The following is a 14325-nucleotide window of genomic DNA, read 5'->3' as shown; positions in this document are numbered from 1 at the left end:
TCTCGTTTAATAGGGCTTTTAGTTCAGAGGTCACCCAAGGTTTATTGTTGGGAAAACACCATACCTTCCTGACTGGCAGTGTTTTCAACACAGAAATCAATGTAATCCAGGTTGTCAGGCTATCAATGTCATCCCCGTGAGGTTCACACAACACATCCCAGTCCGTGGTGTCAAAGCAGTCCCTCAGTGCCATACTGGTCTCCTCAGACCAGCTCCTTACATACCTCTTGGTGGGTGGTTGTTTATTCACCATAGGTATGTATGTAGGGGACAAGTGAACCAGATTGTGGTCAGAACAGCCCAGCGGGGGAGGGGTGATGAACTATATGTGTCCTTGGTGTTCACATACATTAAATCCAAAGTTCTCTTGTCTCTGGTGTGGCATTTCACATACTGAGTGAAGGTTGGGAGAGTGGACGACAGGGAAGCATGATTGAAGTCACCGGAGATTAGTAGCAGGGACTGGGGGTGCGATGTCTGAAGCTTTGACACTGTAGTGTGTAAAGGCCTCTGCATGCTCTTGCGCCAAGGCTTTCGCAGATAGCTTTTCGCAGACAGCTTTTCGCAGACAGCTGTAATTTATCGTTGAGCGGGGAGTAATAGGCGTGCGCGATGTTATTCACTGCCACAACGCAAGGGGGCGCGAAGTCGCGAAATCGCTAGGAGTAGTTGGTGGGTGTGGTTAGTGGAGTGTTTATCCTCCGGTTACTTATAATGACTAGAACTGGAGTCGTATAGATGTATGTACTTCCTCGATCAACCGCTCTTCGTGCTGCTCCATCTTCGCTCGTGTTTTTAAAAATGGCAGTCGTGAAAACAAACCAAACCGGGAAAGCAGGGAAGTGGAAGTGCATGTACAGCGGCTGTAGAGTGGACCAATCAGAGCCCTCGTCTGCGAGGCTGTCTGCGGTGGTCACAATTTTTGGGAGGTGCGCACAGAGTGTCTGCGAAGGAGGGGGGGCTTCGCAGATGCCGTCTGCGACGCCATCTGCGAGGACTGGGTTGTCAGCATAAATTGGCCTTAAGAGCTCACAGGCTGCAGCAGCATCAGCCACTGGAAGGGGGGGGGGGGGGGGGATGTACACAGTTATCGCGATAAAGTGCGAGAATTCCCTCGGGAGGTAATATGGCCAAATGCTAACCACTAGCAGTTCAATGTTTTTACTGCAGTACTGCTCCTTTACCCTGATGTGCCCCGGGTTACACCATCTGTCATTCACAAACATCGCTATAGAGATCACATGTGACGTCACAGCCGATCCAGATTGTAAGAGACGCCATCTTGTCGGTCAAACGCCATATTTCCGCCTTCTACTTCTACCTTTTCTTCTGGAAAACCCTACTATATACAATTCTACTACAACGGCTGCGGCTACAAGCTCTCCCTACCTGTGCACGTTTATGTTTTTTGTGTGTATTTTTGCATGTTGTTCGTCTGTACCGGACTTCAATATCCACTACAACCATATGGACTTACTGGACATTGGTTTCCAGCAGAAAATGACGGTTTGTAGCGATTTCCATCGCATGCACAACATTCCGGACGAGATAGCGAGACCAGCGGGGTCTCCGTGGATTGTTATCGGGTCTGGCAGGCGAAGGAGGTGGCGTCGGGAGAGGAAGCAAAAGAGAGGCTGCAGAGCCGGCCTGTTGACTAAGCTCAGAAAACAGCCACTCAAATCTCCACTGCCAAGCCTCTATCTCTCCAACGCCAGATCCATGGTAAACAAGACGGACGATTTGGAATTACAGCTGGAATTACCTCATTCTATTATCGGCTGGTCAGTGCTATACTAGATACTACTGATATATCTAGTATCAGTACTAGTAATACTTAAATGACTTACCCGTCCAATGAGGATTATTTTCTTGTTTACAAGATGCCACATCTGAGGGCGGCTGACAAATCCTGAATTTCTGTAAAGATAACTGTCCAGAGATTTATAAGCACGCAGTGCTTCACCACTGAACAGCGAGGGAAAGTTAATGAGGTAATTATACACGTCTGGGTATTCCACCTCTGGCAGTTCAATATCCACTGACACGGTCATGAAAACTACATCCGGTAAGCGATAAGGGTCACTAATCTGTAGGTCGTTTATTTTAGACATATATCTAGTTATCTGTTCATTAGAAAAATGAGCCGTGTAGTCCGTCGGTTGAAATTTATCCATTTTGTACACGAGTGCAGCAGTATTCAGCGGTGTTTTTTACTGACAAGATGGCGGCTGTGTACTTTCTGGTCACATGACTGCAAGATCTCTATACCCCCTCCTTGGCTTTCCTGTCCGCTCTCACGAGTTAAAATCTGTCCAGAGTGACGTGTGAGTCCGGTGAGAGTTCATTCAGCCAAGTCTCTGTGAAGCACATAAGGCTACACTCCCGGTACTCCCTCTGCAGCCTGGTTAGTGCCGTTAGCGCATCCATCTTATTAGGGAGAGATCTTACGTTTCCCATGATGACAGACTGTATACATGGTTTATACCGTCTTTTCTTCTCCCGGCACTTCATTCCAGCTCTGCATCCCCTTCTCTTTAATTCTGCGGGGATCACCCGTCTTTCCACGGGGAGTACCTTGGTGTTGCGCAGTGCTAACAGCTGCTCCCGAGTGTAAACAATGGAGTCGTGGCTAAGGCCAAGTTTACATTAGACCGTATCTGTCTCGTTTTCTTCGCGGATGCACTGTCCGTTTACATTAAAACGCCTGGAAACGCCGGGAAACGGGAATCCGTCAGGGTCCACATATTCAATCCAGATCGTGTCTGGTCCGGTGCTGTGTAAACATTGAGAATACACGGATACACTGTGCTGAGCTCTAGCTGGTGTCGTCATTAGACAACGTCACTGGCATCCACCTTCCTGATTCGCTGGCGTTGGTCATGTGACGCAACTGCTGAAAAACGGCGCAGACTTCTGCCTTGTATCACCTTTCATTAAAGAGTATAAAAGTATGAAAATACTGTAAATACTGATGCAAATACTGCCCATTGTGTAGTTATGATTGTCTTCAGGCTTGCCATCCTTCCACTTGCAAGTGGTAAGTGACGCGCATGCCCGACATGCACTGAGATCACACACACAGCAGCTCAGTCCCAAATCACTGCTTGTGCGCTCCACTCGCGCGCTCTGTGAGCTGCGCAGGGCCGGAGTGCGCACCCTCCAGAGGGCACTCGCTGTTCAGGGCGGAGTGATTTGGAGCGCAGGATGCCTGCAGAGCCGAGCGTATCCGTGTATTGGCGTTGCTGTGTGCACACTAATCGTTTTAAAAACGTTAATCTGATGATCCGCTGATACGGTCTAATGTAAACCCCACCTAAAAGGGTCCGCTGATGCCGATTTAAATAGCCCCAGAAAAAGAGAAAAATACAAAATGCACAGTCTCACGAGTAGTACATCCCGAGGTGCACACTTCCGACTGAGACTAGTGCAGAAAGAAACATGAAAAAAGTACAAAAACGTACCAAAACAAACACGCTCGGAGCTACTGTAACTAACTGCCACTCTTGCGGCACCATCTTGTATGTAAGATTGTGTTAAGGGTTTGCTTTGAGAATGGATCCAATTCTGACATTTTTGTTCCCTCAAGTAATCTATACTCTGACCATGTACACATACCATTCACTGGCCTTCAAAAATACACAGTTCCTTCCCTTCGAAGCTTTTGTAGAGTTTAAAGGATATGGGACATGAAACATAAATGCACGCTATATCAGTTTCTTTCTATTAAAAATATGAATTAATTGCATCAACAAATACAAAATCATCTATTAAATTCAGCAAAATCGTTATATTCGTGATTATATGGCATTTCTGCTCGACTTCCGATATGCATTTTCTACAACTGGAAGAGCCGCTGTCACGTGATCATACGTCACAAAAACTTTCGGGCACAGCACAAGCGGGTAGATTAGATGAATGGAGAAGTGGATGACAAGAAAATTGTTTTTATAGTCTTTAAAGTACATTGGACGGGGGCGTCGTGACTCAGGTGGATAAGGCGCCATACCATAAATCCGGGGACCCGGGTTCGATTCCGGCCCGAGGTCATTTCCCAATCCCTCCCCGTCTCTCTCTCCCGCTCATTTCCTGTCTCTACACTGTCCTATCCAATAATAAAGGTGAAAAAAGCCCCAAAAAAAACCTTTAAAAAAAATAAAGTACATTGGACATAATGGTGTATTGTGCTGCTTATGGTTGCAATAATTCCAATGGGAAATGCCCTGGAATAAGTTTTTTTGCATTCCCCAAGGACCCGAAGCTGAGGAAAGTGTGGGCTCACTACTGCCGTAGAAAAAACTTTGCACCTACTGTTTCCCACAAACTGTGTTCGGACCATTTCACAGAGAATTCTTTCAACTTTAATACTCAGGTACTGAACGAAATTAATTGCCAAGCCAAATTTACCTTCACTCGGAGTTGTACCATTATTTTTTTAGACAGGGCGGACGAACCAGGGCATTCGCCCGCCTGGCCGTGCCCGACGAGGAGCGCTCTCGGCCGGCTTGGGAGGCAGACGGCAGCCCCTCCTGGAAGTGTGGTTTTACCATGGGCCTCATGCGGAAAAATGCCGAGGTGCATTCGCTAAGCGACTGAAAGCCGAGGTAAGGATTAGTATTATAATTTTGGGTGTATCAATTATTGATTATCATAATTCTGACTCATTTCGCCATTTTGAATGTTTTCATCTCAGACTCTGGAAGCATTGTATCTCAATCTCGAAAAATATCAGCAAAAAAAAAAACTAGCTTGCAATGGACTTTAGCTAGATCTATGATGAACTTTCAATGTATGATACAAAAATAATACTTCAACAGATTAGCCTTTGAGCAGAATTGTTTTTAACTTACCAGGAAGTGTTATCGAGCCGACCGCTTTCAGTTTCATGGGGACTGAATGCACTCTCACTCTCAGAATCATCTGACCCGTCAGAGTAAAGACAAGATCCATGTTCATGTGAATTTCCAGCTATCGGTTCGAATTGATAAGGTCTAACGTCACATCTCTGTGAAACATCGGGAATGTCACTGTCGATGGTGTCCATTTCGGTAACCTGTTTACATTAGATTCCCAAGCGCTGGCTCCTTGGAAAGTTTTTGTTACGTCACGGGTCACGTGACCACCTAGCTCATTAACGAATCCTTGTTTTATGCTGATGTATAAAAAAACTTGAATGTGATGATTTTCACATTTTTGACACCCTGCAGTGATTTAGATGGCATTTCTTATGTCCTTTATACATAATTATGTCCAGAAAAAAATCCATGTCCCATATCCTTTAAGCTTACATCAAACGGACGGACGGGAGTTTAAGCTTACATCAAACAAACAATTCTATGCGCGGATGGATGGATGACCCTTTAAAGAATCCTTTGATTTGATACATCAGTCATGTCATTTTGCTCTCATGTAAAACATTGTGACACTATGGGCCTCTAGTGGAGAAAAATAAACAGCTTTTCAACACAGCTGGATATCTTCGACGCTTCAAGTAGTGTCATTTCATCAGTCTGTTTAATAACTAAAGAATATTTCATCGTCATCTTTTGTCCCCATCTTTATCATGTTAAACCTAATGTGTTCATCATTCAGAAAACAACAGACCGTGCCTAAATAAATTCGAGGTTAATGCACTCTCAATACATAAAAAGTTTATTATTGTGCCTTGAGGGGTACAATGGCTCGTCACTGGGGCAGTACCCGCTCAGGTACTTATTTGTACCCTTTGTATCCTGCTTGGGAACATGTGTATCATTTTGGCCCAAAAAAAAAAAAAAGTACACAGTTACCCTGAGGTCCAATAATGAGCTCTAAGGGGTACATTAGTGTAGATTGGACCTTGGGGGACAGAAATGGACTCCTATTGTACCCCCCCATTTCTGCCAGTGTGGCATATCCACAATCCTTCTATCCGCATTCACTGGATATGAGCAATCACGCACTCTGATTGGCTACTCTACTACTATCAGCTCATATACTGTAAGTAGAGAAAAACAAAATGGAGCGTGTTACTGAACCAACCGAGGACAAAACAAAAACTCTACTCGAAAACAAAACCCCAGAAATCGTTATCAAGTATTTAAAAGAAACAGAAATAGCTAAATGAATACAATTCCCCACCCCCACATTTCTTCTGTTCCATACTCCAGCCCAGTCAGTGGTGGTAATACACCTTTAAGTTGGTTTGCCAACCACCAAAAACCCTGAAGACCCCCCCCCAAAAAAAGCAAACAAAATATGGAATAAAAAGTATTTGATGGCAAGAATGTATTTTTTTTTTTTTTTTACTTTTTTACGTTTCAAGAATTATCACATTTTTCACAAATTGCTCCTGTCATTTTGCCGGTTTGTTTACATTCTAAGCAGAAATGATTTTGTCGGACGTTTTGTAATCAAGTTTATCAAATTTGCAAAAAAGTAAAACTAAAAATTCTGTTTCTCAAAATCCAGTGAATGTGGATAGAATAAAACAGTTACTCTCATCATACATGGCTTATAGCCAAGTCGGTGCTACATGTCTCATCGGCTATCAGCTCATGTATGACTTGATTTTGTGGAAAAACTTATGCTCCCAAGTTAAATTCAACCTTTCCTAGTGCAATTTAAAAAAAAGTTATTTAATTAATTAATTTAATTAATTAAGTAAAAAAGTGCAATATCCTGTACCAGCATTTCTCAACCACTAGGCCATGGCCCATTCCCCCCCCCCAAGCTGAAGATAATTTTTAGTAGGGTACAACTGCTGTGTTGCATCCAACGTCACATCGGCCTCATTAGATATACAAGACAAAGTGGTGGTCAGCTGAGCTCACTATTCACAAAGTGTTCCTGTTGCTGGGGTGCCTCGCTAGTCGTTAAAATGCCCTATGTGTAGCATCCTTGGTGGAAAGATGGTCATAACTCTCAAACTGACTATTCACAAACATTTTAATGAAGGTGAACACACTAAACGCTAAAAGGGGAAAAAAAGGCCTAGAAAAAAAAAAATTTGTTTCTCCTGTCAACCCTTCAAAAAAAAAAAAAATTAGGGTAGGACGGTGGTTTTTTATTTTTTTTTTATTTTCTATGTTGACTATGCGGCTTCACACTAGTGTAAGACAAGAACGGACAGTCTCTTAGACTTTCAACCATATTTTAAATATTTAATTATTAAATAATGACTAAACTTAGAGACAATGTTATATCTGTAGAGTTAAGATATTTTTTCAATATTTACCATTTCAGTTTTATGCTTCATTTGTTCTTGTACTAAACCTTTTTAATATGACTTGTCTGATAAAATTAATTTCAAAAATTTCAATGCTGAAGTGGGCTACAGAGAACCATGTAGCAGTGGTGAAACCCCCACCTAGAGTGGTTAATACAAATATTTTTATCTGTCAGATATAAATTAATATTTAATACCAAGTATAAACCAAATTAAAGACTGAAATATGATTAATCGGATAAAAATATTTGGGGGACCCATAGCTGAGCATCAGGAACAGTTGACATGGAATTTCTCCTACAATCATGCTGCAGAAAAAAAGTTCAATATAGTTTCAAGAATATAGAAATTTTAATACAAAACATGCATCAGTAAAGTGCAAACATTCAGAATGTCTTTCAATATTTCACAAAAGTCAATGAATTTTTTTAAAGAGTAAGTAAAATTTTTAAACCAATACCGTACTCAAAAATACTTTAATACTGTAGAGAACTTATGGATTTATTACTATTAGATCAATAATATTAAACTGGATGTAAAACTGTCAAAATTTGAAATGTTCAATATTCAAAATTAAAATCTGTTTCAAAAGTTTAAAAGCTGTTTTATAAAGACCTTATAGCGTATTGTATATAATTTGTCAGACTCTAGGCCTAGAATTTACTTGTATTATCGCCCATTCAAGATGGGCCTATTTTTGTGAAACAGCTTACGGCAGGGACAGCACTGGCATTAAATCTTGTGCAATACTGCATGTGAAATTTGCAATCAATAAATATTGATAAAATACTTACCGATGGAGCAGATCGCCCAGATTTATATCCTCGGCTATTTCTATTCCATGTGGGCCGTTGACGACGGTCGTGTGTGACCTATGTCTTCTGATACAGTGGACGTTTTAAGGTCGTGTGCTATATCTTGTGTTGGGTGGTGTAAATTATAAATTTGAATTAAATTGAGATTTGATTTAAAGGACAAAATTATTGAAAAATTACAACACAAGTTAATTTTAAAAATCATGGTGCCACTGGTGGTCGCCATGTTCTCGTTCTTGTCTCGACAAATTCCCGTAAGTGATAATGTGATCGCGATAACACGTGGTCATGTGACCGATCAACTTGGCAGCGCCCGGAATGGATTTTTTTGTGCATCGTCTTAAGTAAACGAGTCCACACAGACTGCATGTCGCGTTGTTGATCATTTTCTCTATGTATTTCGTTTAGAAATTGAGTTCTTTATTGAATGAACTAGTTAAAATATATACAGGGTTGGCGAGGTTTTAGCAGGGTCGGGTGGACAACCGGAAAAACACAATTTTTTTTTCTAGGCCTAATCACGAAAAACAAAGATGTTACTTTAAACATTCTAATTAATTGTATTTTTATATTTTCATTCCCTGTAATACCTGGTAACTATATTTATACTATAATATTTCAAGTCCTGGCTATGCATACAAATCATGAAATTGCATCTTTTAAATTAATTTTACCTTAAATAGAGATGAAAGTGGAGCAAAGAAAAAAAAAAAAATCCTGAACTTTTGAAAGTCAAACTAAGATGGGGGCTACGTCCCCCGAAAAAATTAATAACACGCAAAAGCCTGCATTCTAGTGCATTTTAGTACTTTTCACTAAAACAAGTTATAACTTTTAAGCCTTTTTCTTTCATGTACATTAATGATTAACAGGTCAAAAATATCAAATTTAATTCCCCTAGTTAATGAGCAATTTTCAGGAGTGCATTTAGAAAACGCGGCGCTTTTCCTGGCTACACAGTTCATTACTTTGAAAAATATTAGACAGTTGAAGGTATGTCCCCTATTTATACAAATAGGAGTCATTCAGGATTCAGCCATGTTTTTGCTCGGTGTTTTTGCTCGACCAAAGTTCTACAGTATTATGACCTTTATATTGCACAAATAAAGCCATTTGGTGAAACTTTGAAGAGATTGTACTGGTTTAAAGTTTTTACCCAACATAATATTATGTATTAGGATAACATGGTCTAAAATGGGCCTCATTAACTAATGAGATCAAACTGTTAGCAAGTTAGAGGTTTTTAGCTTTCTCCTGAAATGTTTATTTCTTCTTCCTCAGGGCAGTAAAACTCGCTTTCGCTGTGAACACTGTAGTTATCGCTATCCATGATGTAAAATTAATGCTATTCTCCTGAGAAATAAATTTTTTTTCTTTACCAAATTCTAACAGAAAACAAGAGCGCCCGAAAGGGAAAACCGAGCCGAGCCACCATTTTGAATCCTCATTCACGGCTGGAATACAAATTGCTTCCTCCTCGGTATACAAATGCACTTCCATAGCAGCAAAAAAAATAATTTTGCCACCTATGTAGTCCCCTATTTATACAAATAGGAGTCATTCAGGATTCAGCCATGTTTTTGCTCGGCGTTAGCAAATTACAGGTTTTTAGCTTTCTCCTGAAATGTTTTTTTTATTTCTTCTTCCTCAGGGTAGTAAAACTCGCTTTCACTGTGAACACTGTCATTATCGCTATCCATGCTGTAAAATTAATGCCATTTTCCTGCGAAATGCTGGCAAAAACTTATAAGATTTTTGATAATCTTATAAATAAATCTTATAAAAAAAGATAGTGTTGACAAAAAATACTACTATGTTGTGAACGAGCGAGTCGCCAGAGGTCCGTACCATAGGATACGGACCCGCTCGCCAGCCAATCAGAGGGCAGGATTTGGACTGCGAAAAAAATGTAATTATTTCCAACCATCCAAAAAGTCCGCCATCCTTGACTTACAAGTGACATCAAAGCAAAATAGAAACTCAGATGTCAGCCATGTTGGTGGATATACCAATACAGGGTCAAGTGACATTCCATACAAAACACTCACGTGTACAGTACGCAACTCTGTTTTTCCACTGCTTTGGAGTGTTTTTAGTTAAATGCCCTATCTTTGTGCTGTATATGGTTGTGGTCACAACAGTACTCGTGACAGTGGCATGTTCCAATTTTTTAGAATTCTGTCCATAATTTGGAAAGAGGGCAAGGAAACTCTGAGGCTTAGTACCGAGAGGAGACGAGGGGATCAGGACACTTCTTCCCAATGACCATTTCGCTCAATCGTTATTTTGTCCAAAGCCTTTTTCATATGCACTATCAATTATTTCATATTTCATGTATTCTGGTGTTCGCGAATTAAAGCCCCACGAGAGCGCTGCTTGGCGCCTAAAGATTTAATATGACCCAGCTGGAAACAGACATGCAAGCGAGCAGCCTGCAATAACTAGGGAGTTAACTCATCCCAGGGTCAGCAAGTGGCACAGGCCTACGTGGTTATCCCCCCGTACGCTTTTTAGTGTCGACATGCACATACTATGGCACTGATTTGCTTTACAAAAATGTGTTTTGCTTCGGTCAAATTCCACTAAGAATTCGTCCTTTTTTTTTTTTCTTCAAACAAACAAATAGCTGAAATATAAAATAATTGATAGTGTGTATGGAGGCGGCTTTGGATGAAATGACCTGGAGTCGTACTCGATAGTTGGTAGAAGCATCCCATCTTCAGGAAAGTCTGATTTTAAAATAATATGGGCCAAAGCCTGCATCAATTTTATGATCCGATTGTATTTTAAGTACAGTGGCTCTGTATTTTACATTTGTGGTGAAACATGGCATATTTGATACCTTAATAAATATAATTTGGTTCAAGACACAAACTTCATATTTTGTGAATATATTAATGAAGACATGTTCTTTCCAGTGGTATAATTCTTTTGATGGCAGACCTTGTCATACATGAGCAATATGCATTTGAAATATAGGTGTGAAATGATTTTTTTCTTCATTTTTAATGCCTCATAAATCAATTTTATTTCTTTTAAAAAAAATACTTAGTCACCAAAATAGTACTATAACATGAGAAAGAACTACCAAAATTTTGAAGATCTGATGTGCTTTGTATAGGTAATCGTATGGGGCCCGAGTAAAATTAAGGATTAATTTCACGAGTGATTTCAAAGTTTTGAAAACTGTCAATTTCAAAACTTTGAAATCACAAGCAAAACTGATCCTTAATTTTACAAGGAACCAAAAATAGGGGATTTTCAAATTCAGCGCAGGTGCAGCGCTCTGGGACAGTCTGAGAGAGAGAGAGAGAGAGATACGCGATTATGCGGCAATTTTCAATTAGTTTTGGGGAGGTTGTGTTTGGAGGTTAAATGGGCTACTTACCCATATTAATGCGACGGGTGGGCCTGCACATCTTTTAAAAGCTCTCCAATGTCTGGTGGGATTGTTGACAGTTTAATGCGCAAGTCCTTCTCAACAGCATCCAGTCTTTGACGATATTTTGTCTTCATTGCTGTAAGAGCAGAGAAACCTGACTCACACAGGTAGGTGGTGGCGAAGGGGGATCAAAACCCTCAGGGCTTGCTTTGCCAGTGCTAAATGGCAAGCCATTTAGCAGTTGGTGTAGGAAGTTGAGGGAGCCAGGTGCTTGCTTCTGCACGCTGTGCTCCAAGAAGCTCCTATGCATCCAGCGGCAAAAAGGTTCTTCCTAGACACGAGTCAGACCCTGCTCACAGAGCAGCTGTGAGTTAAAAGTTATTGAAATGTTGAATTATTAAAACTGTTTAAAAAGTAAACCACTGTCCTTTTAATGTACCCTAAATTAAATGGTTACAAAGATTTTTTTTCCAATGCTAGACTGAATTTCACATACCCTTGTAACAGTTCACCTTGTGATTGTAGGTCAATTTGTAACCTGTTAAGGACAAAGCTTAGCATCAAAACTTGATATCAAAAGAAATCCTAAATGCTACATGTAGCATATTTTGGTGAGGTGCACTTTTGCCATCTACTGGCCGTTTTTGGTATTGCATTTTCAAAAGTCAAACTAATGCCGCTTTTCCACTACAAACGCGGCTGAGTCGGGCTGAGCCGTGCCGTGCTGAGTCGGGCTGAGCGGGGCTGTTGGAGTTGCATTTCGACTACAACCGCGCTGAACCGTGCTGGCTGGAAGTGGGTGGACACATTGGGTGGAGTTAGCGAAAGTGGGTGGACGTCAGGTGATGTCGTTAAGCAGCACAAACAGTGACATCAGTGAGCTTTTAAGCGGTAGTCTCATGACCCGAATAGTAAACAATAAACATGGAGGACATGGAGTCGTTAGTGTTGCTGGTCTTGGTGCTGTGGCTTGTTGTCACCGACAACGCCAACAGATACTGGCAAGAGCGTATAGATGAGGCGAGGCGCATAAGGCTTCAGAAATTCTCGTAATTCGTAATTATTCTCCTTCCGGGTTTGCGGTGTTTACAGATCCCAGCGCGCTCGCGGGGCGTGTGGGGGCATGTGAGGACACTCCTCCTCACCAATCAGTGCACAGGGGAGTGTCTGCTCACGCCCCCAGCCTCACTCGGCACGGCTTGGCTTGCTTCAGCCCCACTCCAAAACGGTGCGAGTTTTAGGGGCTAAGCAGGGCTGAAGCGAGCTGAGTCGTGCTGGTTTTTGGTAGTCGAAACGCGAGCCGTGTCGGGCTGAAGTGAGCTGAAGCGAGCTGAAGTGAGCTGAAAAAGGGTAGTGGAAAAGGGCCATTAGTCTGCAATCATTCATGCAATCTCTTTGACCCTGTGAATGTGTTCATGTCGCATATTACGACCCCTGCAACCAAATAATATATAGGCCTATATTGTGTGCCAGCTCTTCCAACCGACCGGCCATATAGAGTCGCTTGCATGAGTCTAAAAAGTTCAGGCTCAGGATTTTTTTTTGCTTTAATCCCTGTATTAGTTAGCAAGTTAACCTTTTTTAAAACCATAGATCTGCCATTGCCGTTTTAATCTCTCGTACCCCCTAGCGGCAGCTCGAGTACCACCAGTGGTGCGTGTACCACAGTTTGGGAATCCCTGCTATAGGTTATGGGATTCATGTCTCAGGCATGAGAGAGCTCAGAGTGAAAAATCTGAAATAATACTCGTCTTGAATTTTAATATAGTAACAATGAAAGGGAAGCGTGCTTAAATCAGATTTTGAGCTGAAAAATCTCCTGCCTGAATATTGTATACATACAGAGACCCACAGAAAATAACAAGTGATGCTTTAGAACAGGGATTCCCAAACTGTGGTACGTGCATGGTACGAGGAGTCATATCTGGGGCTGGGCTTCACATGGCTTGGCGATGCAGACTGTCCAAAGCCTCAGTGCGTGGTGTGCAGTGAGATCCTGTCTAACAGCACACTGAAGCCCTCTCACCTATGTCGCCACCTTAACGCCAAACACCCCAGTTTTAGTACAAAACCCCTTACGTTTTTTTCAAACAAAATTGGATGAGTTAAACAGCCAGAAACAACTACAGTTTCCTTCAAGTGGATCGACTAAAAACGCATTACGGGCATCTTATCTGGCCAGTTACAGAATCGCAAAAAAGGGGCTGCCTCACACACTCGTTGAAGACGTGTGCTTACCGATTGCCAAAGACATGGTTGAATGTATGATTGGAGAGAAAGAAGCAAAACTGTTGGACTTGATTCCAGTGTCCAGCAACACTGTCACACCGCATCGACAGGATGCCCAAACACATTCTGGCTGCGTTAGTTACTCGCGTAAAAGAGAGCGAGTTTTATTCTCTCCAAGTAGACAACGGGAGAAGAAATATTTAATTTGCTTGATGAATTCATGAAGTCAAACGAAATAGACTGGACACGATGCGTGGGAATATGCGCCGAGGGTGCCAAGGCCATGACAGGGAAGCACACAGGGCTTATAGCGCACATCAGGAAAAGTCTGTCCATCCATTGTCTGGTTACACTGCAGTGTTCACAGGGAGGCCCTCGCAGCCAAAGACATGCCAGGAGATCTACTTTCCGTCCTCAACGATGCAGTGAAACTGGTGAACTTCATCAAGGCTCGTCCGCTAAATTCAAGGCTGTTCAGTGTTGTGCAATGAAATGGGCAGCGAGCACACTGCGCTGCTCTTGCACACTGAAGTGCGCTGGTTGTCACGGGGCAAGGTGTTAACAAGGCTTTTTGAACTGCAACATGAACTCCAGCAATTCTTTGAAGACAATCCGTTTCATTTGGCCTCCAGCCTGCATGATGAGGTGTTTCTGCAAAACCTCGCCTACTTGGCTGACATATTTTCGGTTATGAA

General features: G+C 41.8%; 1 protein-coding gene and 1 long non-coding RNA gene across 3 annotated transcripts in view; one reads left to right on the top strand and one right to left on the bottom strand.

Moving 5' to 3' along the window:
* The window catches only part of LOC132891631 (uncharacterized), a 123839-nt gene that overhangs the window by 42111 nt on the left and 67403 nt on the right, over positions 1–14325 (top strand). For both annotated transcript variants that reach the window (XR_009655345.1, XR_009655346.1), the window contains exon 2: positions 4437–4601. This is a non-coding gene — a long non-coding RNA (uncharacterized LOC132891631). The remainder of the gene's footprint in view (positions 1–4436; positions 4602–14325) is intronic.
* Positions 1–14325, bottom strand: part of LOC132891630 (gamma-glutamylaminecyclotransferase-like) — a 51704-nt gene that overhangs the window by 25277 nt on the left and 12102 nt on the right. The gene's annotated exons all lie outside the window — the stretch shown is intronic.

This window comes from Neoarius graeffei, chromosome 9 (genome assembly GCF_027579695.1).
Source record: "Neoarius graeffei isolate fNeoGra1 chromosome 9, fNeoGra1.pri, whole genome shotgun sequence".
Classification (NCBI taxonomy): Eukaryota; Metazoa; Chordata; class Actinopteri; order Siluriformes; family Ariidae; genus Neoarius; species Neoarius graeffei.
This window is presented reverse-complemented; position numbering and strand designations above follow the sequence as displayed.